Raw genomic sequence first — 13,100 nt, 5'->3', positions numbered from 1 at the left:
GGAAATATATATATTTTTTGCATCCATATATAACTGAAATCTCTCCAGAGCAGGACACATTATATCCTAATCCATTATAAATGGGTGGTAGGCTATGCATTGATGGATGTACTGTATGTTCTCTCTTATAAAAGGGATGGATTTTATCATCAGGCTGTAATCTGGCAGAGTACATCCACGCTACGCTAGGAATCTCATTACCAAGCGAAATGGCTGCACTTAGTACAGATTCAAGAGTGCTCACCACCACTACTCAGACAAATCAGTACAAAAAAATGAGGGAGAATTATATATATTTTAAATTAAATGTTAAGATACAAGTACCGAACAGCAAGGTAAAAATAAACATGCTTGAAAGCTCCTAAACACTCACTGATCAACTTAAAAAGACATACAAAACGTACATTTTGTTCAGAAGAATGTCTAGGGGTGCCAATAATTGTGGCACACGTGGTTGTGTTAGAAATAATAATGTCTTGATGACAGATGTTTTTTCTTCTTCTCAGAATAAATTTACTTCAATTATAGGTTGGATGATTCAAATTCTTTTCCAGCGTGACATTAAGCTGATTCACCAAAAGGAACAAGGAACAAGGAGAAAAAGGAACCCATTTTCTCATCTTTACCAAGAAAAGATTGGTGCCAATAATTGTGGAGGGCACTGTATGTTGAAGTAACAAAATTGACCCTTGACTGGCACCTGCTGGTCTCTACCATAAACATCACACATGGCTCTTTTAAGGCTTTCTGAAAGAACTGAAGGAGAGACTGAGAGGAGAGGCGAGGTGTCTCCCCGTGGCAGGGAGGTTCTCAGGCGTGGCTGGAGAGGGAGGGGGCTGGACCAGAGCTCCCCCTACAGGGTTGGGTCTGGGGCCTGGGGGGGGTATGGAGGGGGTAGCAGGGCTGGGTCTGGGGCCTGGGGGGGGGTATGGAGGGGGTAGCAGGGCTGGGTCTGGGGCCAGGGGGGGGTATGGAGGGGGTAGCACGGCTGGGTCTGGGGCCTGGGGGGGGTATGGAGGGGGTAGCAGGGCTGGGTCTGGGGCCTGGGGGGGGTATGGAGGGGGTAGCAGGGCTGGGTCTGGGGCCTGGGGGGGCCACCTCCTTCCTCCCTCTTCGAGCCCTCTTCGGGGCTCCGGGGGGACTCTCCATGGGTCCCTGCTGGGCTGCTATCTGGAGAGACAGCCCTCTCCCCAAGGAGGGGAAGGCGGGAGGGGAGGGCGAAGCGTCTTTAGCCGGGGGCCTCCCTCTGCCCATGGTGTCCTTCACCATCTCCACCAGTCCTGGTCCTCCTGATGGGGACGCGGGGCTGCACCCAGAGGGAAGCTTCCAGAAGGGGTAAGGACAGGAGGGATAAGGGAAGGAGGGGTAAGAGAAGGAGGGGTAAGAGAAGGTGGGGTTAGGGCAGGAGGGGTAAGAGAAGGAGGGGTAAGAGAAGGTGGGGTTAGGGCAGGAGGGGTAAGAGAAGGAGGGGTAAGGGAAGGAGGGGTAAGAGAAGGAGGGGTAAGGGAAGGAGGGGTAAGGGAAGGAGGGGTAAGGGAAGGAGGGGTAAGAGAAGGAGGGGTAAGAGAAGGAGGGGTAAGAGAAGGAGGGGTAAGAGAAGGTGGGGTTAGGGCAGGAGGGGTAAGGGAAGGAGGGGTAAGAGAAGGAGGGGTAAGAGAAGGAGGGGTAAGAGAAGGATAGGTAAGAGAAGGAGGGGTAAGAGAAGGAGGGGTAAGGGAAGGAGGGGTAAGAGAAGGAGGGGTAAGAGAAGGAGGGGTTAGGGCAGGAGGGGTAAGAGAAGGAGGGGTAAGGGCAGGAGGGGTAAGAGAAGGAGGGGTAAGGGAAGGAGGGGTAAGGGAAGGAGGGGTAAGAGAAGGAGGGGTAAGAGAAGGAGGGGTAAGAGAATGTGGGGTAAGGGAAGGAGGGGTAAGGGAAGGAGGGGTAAGAGAAGGAGGGGTAAGAGAAGGAGGGGTAAGAGAAGGAGGGGTAAGAGAAGGAGGGGTAAGGGAAGGAGGGGTAAGAGAAGGAGGGGTAAGGGAAGGAGGGGTAAGAGAAGGAGGGGTAAGAGAAGGAGGGGTACGGGAAGGAGGGGTAAGAGAAGGAGGGGTAAGAGAAGGAGGGGTAAGGGAAGGAGGGGTAAGAGAAGGAGGGGTAAGGGAAGGAGGGGTAAGAGAAGGAGGGGTAAGAGAAGGAGGGGTAAGAGAAGGAGGGGTAAGAGAAGGTGGGGTGATGGCAGCTAGGGTAAGGGCTGCTGGGGTAAGGGCCGTTGGCACAGCGGGGAGGTTAGAAGACCTCTGGGCGGTGGTGGGACTTTGCTGGGGCCTGGAGCTCCAGGGCGGGCTCCAGGGCTCCAGGGCGGGCAGGGGGGGGTCTGCGGGTGAAGGGGTAGGCTGGGGGCCGGGGCGGGGATGGGAGCGCGTCAGCAGGCCCTGCTCAGTGACAGGGTAGCGTTCCACGGCCCACTCCTGGCGCTTGCTGCGTGTGTAGTCCAGCTCCCGGAGGTCTTTGGGCAGCTCCAACACACTGCGCTGCTCAGACACGCGCACACACACACACACACACGCACGCACGCGCACACGCGCACACACGCGCACACACACCACCTCTCAACACGATACAACACATCAGTATATCAATCCATATATGGTATGAGCCCACAGCACATAGTGAGAGGGCTGCCACATCCCCCCCTCAAAAACCCAATAGTCCCCCCAATAACCAAATAAAAAAACAACAAAAATTCATAAATTCCCAGTAACCCATGAGACATTCTCAGTTCTTTCTGCAGCAGCTGAGACTGTATCATGGCCTTTATGTTCATCCACGGAACACAGATAACAGATACACTGCTGATCAGTGTGACAGAACATCTTCATCACTTCATCATGACGAGAGCAGATCTTCTCCTGCAGTTGTGTGGAGGCTTTGACCAACTTGTGCTTCTTAAAGGCAGGAGATTCGTAGTGAGGCTGGAGGTGAGTCTCACAGTAAGAGGCCAGGCACATCTTACTTTTTTTTTTTTCTTTCTCTTTTATGGTGTTTATTAAATATAACAGTGTAACAGTCTCGAGCACAGAGGGAGGTCGACACAGAGGAACGGAGTACAACCAGCTGGACGTTTACTGTTTCTGTACAATAGCTCAGCAGCACCCCGTGCGCGTACTGGCGCGATCACAGCAAACTCAAATGTCATAAACGGTAAATAATAAGAATCCGCGCTGCGCCGGCAGAGACAGCGTCAGTGTTCGCTTCGCCTCTCTCTCTCTCTTTCTCTCTCGGCTGGGATTCGCCAGGGATGGTTTGTAGACTACCAGAATCCAACAGCGCCTGGTGCGTCTCGCTCTGTACCCTCACCGGGAGGAGGTACGCCTGTCCTGGACACGGGGGAGGGGTTGGATCGCCGACGACGCGGACCACCTGGCCCACCTCCATCACGGGGCACTCCCGGCGGAAGTGGCCCGGCTGCCCGCACCGCCAGCACCCCTCCTCTGCCGCCCGCGGGGCCGTCTGCGGGGTGGAAGTTGGTCCCGCATGTGTGCCCCACCCCCCAACGGCGCGGAGCCGGGGTCGGGGTAGGGCGCGTGACCGGGGTTGCGCCCGGGCTTGGAGCCATCGGCCGGGGAAGATGGTTCTCAGCGAGGGCGGGCCGGTGGTAGAGGACCCAGGCGGAGGTGCGTGCCGGTAGACCCTTGATAAATCGTTCGAGTACCGGCAACTCCACCACCCCCGACCAGTCCTCCGGGTCCAGCCACCGCCGGGCCTGGTCCCTCACCTGCTGGTAATATAGCGATGGGCGGCCGTCGTCCAGCTCCCCCATCTTCTGGGGCCGGACCTGGTGACCTCCCCCCGGTGCCCGCTCGTTGGGTATCGCCATAGTCGAATATGGGCAGAATGGTCATCTTGACAAGGTTATGTTTGGTTTTGGATGTTTTGGATTCCAAAAGCAGATATGGGATCCGACCTTGAGTGAGGTGAGGTGACTTTAAACATCGCAGACTAACGCACCACAGCATACTGTAGGTAGAGGAAAAAACTTGCATCAGCCAAATAACTCCCATTGAAACCAGAAACCAGAAAACAGACTACTAATACACCGCTGGGAGAAAGCTACCGCGGAGAAATCTCAAGTCTTGTTTCGGTGAAATAGGGATTTAAACCTCCGCGATCTGCGCTTCGAATAACTCCGTAACTTCGCATGTTTACCGCGGCGGTGATATTCAATAAATACAACAAAAAGACCCACGTGGTTAGAGTCGACGGCCCTCAACGGGGGAACCCTCATGTATGACGCGTAACATCACACCTCGTCATTCTACTTCAATCTGTTTAATTAGCGGCATTGGGGGAAAAAAACAAAATGTACAGATCACAGTGGTGAGTTGTGAAAGGCGCACCAGTGGCAAAACGAATGGCGGAGTGATGGAGTGTGTCGAGTTTCCTGAGGGCAGACTGAGATGCCATCCTATAGATGGTATCGCCATAGTCGAATATGGGCAGAATGGTCATCTTGACAAGGTTATGTTTGGCTGCACCAAGTGCAGTTAGGGTGCAAGCTGGGGCAGAGGGTGGTCTGTAGCAGACAGCGACAGAGAGAAAGACATTGGAAGACAGTTTGATCCTTAACACTAGCAGTTCAAATTGTTTGGGGACAGACTTGGAAATTAAGATAGAACATTGCAGATGGTCTTTAACAAACAAAACTACACCACCACCTTTGGTGGCTCTGTCCTGGCGAAAAATGTTGTAACCTGGTATGGAGAATGTCTAGATTGAAAACACTGTTCTTAAGCCATGATTCTGAAATAGCTAGAACATCAGGAGTAGCAGTGTGTGCCCAGGACTTTAGCAGGTCTAGTTTGGGTAACAGGCTACGGATGTTAATGTGTAGAAAGCCCATAGACTTGCGATCACAAAAATCATTGAATGACAGGTCAGAGATGGCATGATCAACAATAGCTGGGCCTGGATTGGGATGTACATTACCAGAGATGAAAAGGATGAGGATAATCAAAATGCGACTAAGTATGGAGCCATTGCATTGCTTAAGATGATTGTTATTTTTCATGGGGGGTTTGGCATGGATTGGGAGAGGAGGGTCAATAAATTGCTGCAACAGTATGAAGGAATACAATGGAGAGCATGGCACAGACAGACTAGAAAGACATGTATTCTTTGTAATCCAGAAAGTGGAGACATCTCTGGGCAGTAGACTGAAATCAAGCGTGCCACCACCATAGGAAACTATGGCTGGCCTGTGTAAACGCCCGGGTGCAACCTCAGGAGATTGGGCCAGAGTGAGCAGACAAGTAACCAGCAGTGTAGGCCAGAAGGCCACAGGAAAATACATGCCAACAAACACCGGAACCAAACAAAAGTTACAGAAATTAGCAGTCCTCAGTTCAGCAAGCCAACTGATTGGCTAACTAACAAGTAGCTAGCAGCAGGTAGGTAGCAGCAGAGAACAGGTAGCAGCAGGGAACAGGCAGCGTAGCTTGCAGCACAAAAAAGTCAAAAGCATTTGATCCCATCTTGTAGAATTCTCAATTGCAATTTGATATTAAATGCATCAAGATACGTTGTTATTGTAGTAATTCCCCTTTAGCTTCAACACGTGCCTGATCAATTGAGAAGTACCACTACAACTCAATCTGATGACTGACCTATGGCTGGGATTGTCGTTTCCCTTTGGGGTAGTCGTAGTGACATTCGTGGAAGCAGGAGTCAAAGTTGTTGCTTTAGCAGGCGGCACATGCACCTTGAATAAAGAGGAGACCATCAGGGGAATATTCTGTCAACATCGCTTAACGAAGTCTCATGAGACTTGTCAAAATAGGCCTGGATTTCCCTTTAGCGACGTTGATGGAATACCACCCAGGTTTTTGAGTTCCAACAGTACAATTATCCTTTGGAATTATTGGAATCATTGAAGGATTATTTGTCTTCATTGTCACACACCTTTGGGGGTTTCCTGACATTCTCCATGGCCTGGTTGACAGCTGCAAACTTGTTGGAGATGCAGGCAATCTTTTTCTGCAGGCTGTTGACTACACTCTCGTGTTTGGAATAGTCCATTTTGTCCACCCTGTCACAGAGCTCCTGAAGGCTCTTGTCAAAGATTGTGAGCTGCAGCAGCCGCAACTGTTCCGCTACCAGATGCTGCACCACCTGTCTGTGATTCTGTGAGTGTAGATGCGGTCTCTCTGTCCTTTATACTGTATGTGTGATAGATGCCTGTTTGAGGACGATTTCTCAGGAGTTTGAGAGAGTCTGCTCTCGTCCACAATACACTTACACTTGGATGTGGCCAAGTTTCCCAATTGAATTGTTTAGGAGACATGGACATGGACTCTGAGCTCTATACCTGCCCAGTTCATTTCACCAACACATGATTAATCTAATAATAAATCTAATCTAATGATGAACCATAAATAACATTTCTCCTGTCATTCAGTCCTTCCAAAAACACTCCTCTCTTTATTTCTAACATCTCCTTGTTTCTCCGTCCTCCCTATCATTGATTCTCAGACAGCTGCCAGTGAGGAGACCCAGACAGTTCTACCTTTATCAGTCACCAACGAGTAGCTCTGGTTCTTACCTGCTTCTCAGTCCTTTTTTTTTTTAATCATGAACAAAAGTATTTATTAATAAACTAACTGAAAGTATTCAAAATAACAATAGATATGTCAATCAGTATCATCAGTAGTGAATGCAGTGTATGGATGAGTGGAAGTTGTAGTGTAAATGTTGTAAGGTGTGTTAAAGTAAAAGTAAGGAGAGTCTAAGCTCAAACCAACCAAACCGGTGGAAGGAGGAGAAGAGGGAGAATCAGAGTGAGCAGCCAGCTTAAGTAGGCAACTCACCAGGTGCCTCAGATCACCCAATCAAGCCTCTGCCCAGCCAGGACCTGCAGCAACCAATCCTTGTATGGTATGAGCCCACAGCACATAGTGAGAGGGCTGCCACACACCCCCCTCAAAAACCCAATAGTCCCCCCAATAACCAAATAAAAAACAACAAAAATTCATAAATTCCCAGTAACCCATGAGACATTCTCAGTCCTTTCTGCAGCAGCTGAGACTGTATCATGGCCTTTATGTTCATCCACGGAACACAGATAACAGATACACTGCTGATCAGTGCGACAGAACATCTTCATCACTTCATCATGACGAGAGCAGATCTTCTCCTGCAGTTGTGTGGAGGCTTTGACCAACTTGTGCTTCTTAAAGGCAGGAGATTCGTAGTGAGGCTGGAGGTGAGTCTCACAGTAAGAGGCCAGGCACATCTTCCTTTTTTTTTTCTTTTTTTCTCTTTTATGGTGTTTATTAAATATAACAGTGTAACAGTCTCGAGCACAGAGGGAGGTCGACACAGAGGAACGGAGTACAACCAGCTGGACGTTTACTGTTTCTGTACAATAGCTCAGCAGCACCCCGTGGGCGTACTGGCGCGATCACAGCAAACTCAAATGTCATAAACGGTAAATAATAAGAATCCGCGCTGCGCCGGCAGAGACAGCGTCAGTGTTCGCTTCGCCTCTCTCTCTCTCTCTCTCTCTCTCTCTCTTTCTCTCTCGGCTGGGATTCGCCAGGGATGGTTTGTAGACTACCAGAATCCAACAGCGCCTGGTGCGTCTCGCTCTGTACCCTCACCGGGAGGAGGTACGCCTGTCCTGGACACGGGGGAGGGGTCGGATCGCCGACGACGCGGACCACCTGGCCCACCTCCATCACGGGGCACTCCCGGCGGAAGTGGCCCGGCTGCCCGCACCGCCAGCACCCCTCCTCTGCCGCCCGCGGGGCCGTCTGCGGGGTGGAAGTTGGTCCCGCATGTGTGCCCCAACGGCGCGGAGCCGGGGTCGGGGTAGGGCGCGTGACCGGGGTTGCGCCCGGGCTTGGAGCCATCGGCCGGGGAAGATGGTTCTCAGCGAGGGCGGGCCGGTGGTAGAGGACCCAGGCGGAGGTGCGTGCCGGTAGACCCTTGATAAATCGTTCGAGTACCGGCAACTCCACCGCCCCCGACCAGTCCTCCGGGTCCAGCCACCGCCGGGCCTGGTCCCTCACCTGCTGGTAATATAGCGACGGGCGGCCGTCGTCCAGCTCCCCCATCTTCTGGGGCCGGACCTGGTGACCTCCCCCCGGTGCCCGCTCGTTGGGCGCCAGATGTAACAGTCTCGAGCACAGAGGGAGGTCGACACAGAGGAACGGAGTACAACCAGCTGGACGTTTACTGTTTCTGTACAATAGCTCAACACCCCGTGGGCGTACTGGCGCGATCACAGCAAACTCAAATGTCATAAACTGTAAATAATAAGAATCCGCGCTGCGCCGGCAGAGACAGCGTCAGTGTTCGCTTTGCCTCTCTCTCTCTCTTTCTCTCTCTCTCTCTCTCTCTCTCTCTCTCTCTCTCTCTCTCTCTCTCTCTCTCTCTCTCTCTCTCTCTCTCTCTCTCGAGTGTTCGCTCGGCTGGGATTCGCTCGTCTTGTTCCTCGCCACCATTCCTTCCTTTTTTGTCACTGTTTGGCTTGAAGTTGCATTTGTGTCTCCACAGTGCTCTTTTCGTAAATAAGCCTTTGCAGTGGACACAGTGCATATAATTCTGCCCTCTGGTGTCTTCTTTTGGCTGCTTACATGCGACTAGAGCAGAGGTTCCCAAACTTTTTTTAACCAAGGCACCCCTGAAGCTTTCCCCCTTCTCCAAGGCACCCCAACTCTACGAAGATTTTAAAAATGCCTCGGAGCTTAAACTAAAAACAATACACGATGAATTGGTTTGAAAATGTGTGTTTATATATAATACATAAGTATTGCCCCAATGAATTTTAACAAGATAATAAAAGTAATAAATGAACTGTAATGGATGGGCAAGAATGCATAGGTCAGTCAAACTATCGCTAAATTAAATAAAATTGTGGCCCTCAAGGATTGTACAATATGGGAGGAGACTCAGAGGGAATTCTTCACACAAATAAAATATCAAAGGCCTGTATAATCAATCAATGGAACAATGCTTTTTTGGGGGGCTTAAAATAATGCCTTAAAATGTAATTCTCATTTCAATGCTCATTCTGAGATTATTATTTCACATCTGAACCAAACGGGTAACTCACAACTATAATAATTTAACAATAATAATCATGACAGAATTGTAAAAATTGAGAGAAATACAAAACAAAGAAATATGTTGTGCGCATTAGTGGGACACATGCGCCTGCTTTTGGGAGCAGAGTCTCTTTATGCGGGGAGAGATAGTGGACAGCGCGACACTCAGGTCCTGTTCCACTGACAGTCGCGTGCGGACGGAGGAGGTAGGGGTGAGGAAGAGAGGAGGTGACGGATAGCGGGGGTAGTGGAGCAGGGGTACTTAAAATGAGGCAGTGATGGGTTATGGGATGGGAGAGAGACGGTGATCAACAGGTGCATTGATCGACTATGGTTCGCTGCAGGATTTGTTTGAAAGCAGTGAGTGAGGTGAGGGCGGTGAGTTTGAGGGTGTTTTGTAAGGTGTTCCAGTCGTGTGCTGCAGCGAACCGGAAAGCGCTGCGCCCGACAACGGTACGGGCTTTGGGGATGGTGAGTCGGACAAGATCACTGGATCTTAGAACGATGACGGGGCGGTGAGAGAGGTGCAGAAGGGATGAGAGGTAGAAAGGTGTTTTGCAAAGTATGGATTTGTAGATAATATGAAGCCAGTGACAGAGCCGTCTGCTGTGAAGAGATGTCCAGTCTACAAGGGTGTACAGATCACAGTGGTGAGTTGTGAAAGGCGCACCAGTGGCAAAACGAATGGCGGAGTGATGGAGTGTGTCGAGTTTCCTGAGGGCAGACTGAGATGCCATCCTATACACCCTCGCCAGAGGTGGCCAGCTCAGGGGGATCAGCCCTGAACTTGCGTCAATCCTAATTCGTCATGAGAATGGCTGACGTCTCATGAGACTATGCAAGGCAGGGGCGTCCTTTTCCCTGAGTCAGGCCTAAGCTGACCACAACAAGTTCAGATGTGTACAGTACTTGGATCTATTGCAAACATGCGTCCTCCTTTCTACTGTAAACAGCGGCTGCACACATAAGTTGTTGTGCACTTGAATGAGATGTTGTGGCGTGGCATTTCTTATGGAGAATATGAAGTTGAAGCAAGAATGTGGTGAACCGTTATGCGTAACCTAGACTAAGACTTCTGAACACTTGCATTCATTCTCCTTGTTTGCTAATGCCACGCAGGGGAGGCTGGTGGAGGTAGAAATCAGAGGACGGGCTCTTTGTAATGCATGGAACAGAATGAGGAATGCTATCAAACACACTCTTAGTTGCACCGACTTTATCTCTCTGGCACACACTTTAGTACAATTTGCAAAACATGAAAAACATGGGGTTTTTGCGTTCCATCGTAACTCAGACCTGTCTCTTTGGGCCCAAAATCCTGTATTCTATTCAGTCAGTCTGTGAAGTTTTTGTAGGGTGTGGCCTATAGCTGCAGGCTATTACCAACCTTTAGCACTACAATTGCAATTCATGGATTTGCAATAGGGATCTAAGTGTAGTGCTTTAGCACTACAATTGGCAAAACCAAGTCCTTTCTCTCATCTCAAAGGTCACCCATGCATTCATAACCACACGGCTAGACTACTGCAACTTCCTTTATACAGGGATTAGTCAGTCGTCCCTGTCCCACCTGCAACTAGTCCAGAACGCTCTCTCCATTGGCTTCCAGTGCGATTCAGGATTGACTTCAAGGTCCTCCTGTTTGTTTTTAAAGCCTTGAATGGGCAGGCCCCCTCCTACATCTCTTAACCTCTTATTCCACCTCCAGGTCCCTCAGGTCATCTAGCTTAGAGCTCCTGGCTGTCCCCAAATCCAGGCTCAAGCTCACGGGTGACCAGTTAATCCATGTACAGCACTTTGGTCAATGCAAGTTGTTTTAAATGTGCTTTATAAATAAATATAAATAAAATAAATATTTATAAAGCAAGTCTATAATATTATAGATTTGACTTGACGTGACACTAAATTCATATAATTAACTAGGATTTCATATCATATCACACAGGTTTGATACCATTCCGTTCCATGCAATGAGCCATCCTCCAATTTCTGCCTCCGCCAGCCTCCACTGCTCAAAGTAGCTTTTGATGTGCTTGATACTGTAAGTAATTAATGGATTTGCAATATGGATCAACTAACACAGGAGAGGCAGTGGGAAACGTCATGGTACAGTGTTCACATACAGTGGCAAGAAAAAGTGGAATCACATGGTTTTCTGCATTAATTCGTCATAAAAGTCACAAACACTGTCCTTAAGCTAATAACACACACAATTATAATCATTCATGTCTTTATTGAACAGACCCATTGAACATTCACGGTGCTAGTGGAAAAAGTAAGTGAACCCTTGTATTTAATAACTGGTCGAACCAGTTAGCAGTTGCCAGCAATAACCTCAAGCAAGTGCTTCTGGTAGCTGCGGATCAGACCTGCACCATGTTGAGGAGGAACTTTGGACCCTTCTTCCTTCCAGGACTGCTTCAGCTCAGCCATATTCTTAGGTTGTCTGGTAAACGGCTCTCTTGAAGACATACTATTGGGTTAAAAAGGCGGAATAGATTTACTTCGATGTTTAGGTTCATTGTCCTGCTGCGTCACCCAACTTCTACTGAGCTTCCAGCTGGCGGACAGCCATCCTGACGTTGTCCTGTAGGATACCTTGATAGACTTGGGAATTCATTTTCCCCTCGATGATGGCAAGCTGTCCAGGCCCCGAGGCAGCAAAGCAGCCCCAAATCATGATGCTCCCTCCACCGCACTTCACTGTTTGTATGATGTTTTCATGTTGGTATGCGGTGCACATTTTACGGCATAGGCCTACGTAGTGCTGCGTGTTCTTCCCGAACAATTCAACCTTAGTTTCATTAGTCGACAAAACATTTTCCCAGTGGCGTTGTGGAGTGTTAAGGTGCTCTTTGGTGAACACCATGTTTGAGTGTTTTTTATAAGTCAAAGTATCTCTAACCCACACCTCCAATCTCGTTTCATTGATTGGACACAGATTTGCTAACTCCTGCCTCTAATTAGCCTTTGTAGAAGTCATTGGGGTTCACATACTTTGTCCAACCTACACTGTGAATGTTTGCATGATGTATTCAATATGGACAAGAACAATACAATAATGTGTGTGTTATTAGTTAAAACAGATTGTGTTTGTCCATTATTGTAACTGATTGTTGAATTGCTGATTGAACTGGAGATCAGACGATATTTTAAGATAAATGTATACATAAATGCAGGTGATTCATTCACATACTTTTTCTTGTCACTGTAGGCCAGACCTGGGCATTGTACGGCCCCTCCATAGCCTACGCTACATTGTAACTTAGCATCCTCTGAAAAAAAATGGTGGGATGTAAGTATCTTTCGCAAACAATAGTAGCATTTAAATAGTTTAGTTTATGTTCAACTGGTAAAGGTAGTGATCACAGAATTTTGTGTTTTGCCTCTGCTGGGAGTTCGTTAAAAAAGCCTTTAAAAAAGCCAGAATAAAAGTCTGAACCTTTTTTTTCAGAATAAAAGTCTGAACCTTTTTTTTCAGAATAAAAGTCTGAAACTTTTTTTTCAGAATAAAGAAGAACTGCAGGTTCCAGAATGTCTTGTAGAAAGACGTCATATAAGTTGACAGTTTGTTGTTTTTGAGAAATGTGAAATGTGAAGATTTTTTGGGGAGAAACATTGAATTGAAAGTGAATATCTAATAGCTCGTTTTATTGAAAAAGAAAGTGATCACAAGTGTATGTCAGCAGATTTGTATATCAATAACCTTTCGCTTGATATCACCAGTCCTAGCCATCATTTCAGAAGGTAGAAATACTACACTGTGACTCGTAATGTTGTATGTATGTAATGTTAATAAATGCACAAACTGATGTTGCAAAAGGTCAAAACTATAGCTGCATTTACTTCCCTGTGTTTACATGACTCCTCTTGCTCTTCTATATTTGACCTACTCCACATTTTCATAGCCTTATCGTAACATGTATTCTTACCAGTAGCAGCTATTCAAAACCATATAATTTACTGCTTTTTATAAAGCGATAAAAGTAATATTGAGCAGAATTAAGTTCAGCCTACTGG

Source organism: Nansenia antarctica, assembly GCF_963989245.1.
Source record: "Nansenia antarctica genome assembly, chromosome: 8".
NCBI lineage: Eukaryota > Metazoa > Chordata > Actinopteri > Argentiniformes > Microstomatidae > Nansenia > Nansenia antarctica.
This window is presented reverse-complemented; position numbering follows the sequence as displayed.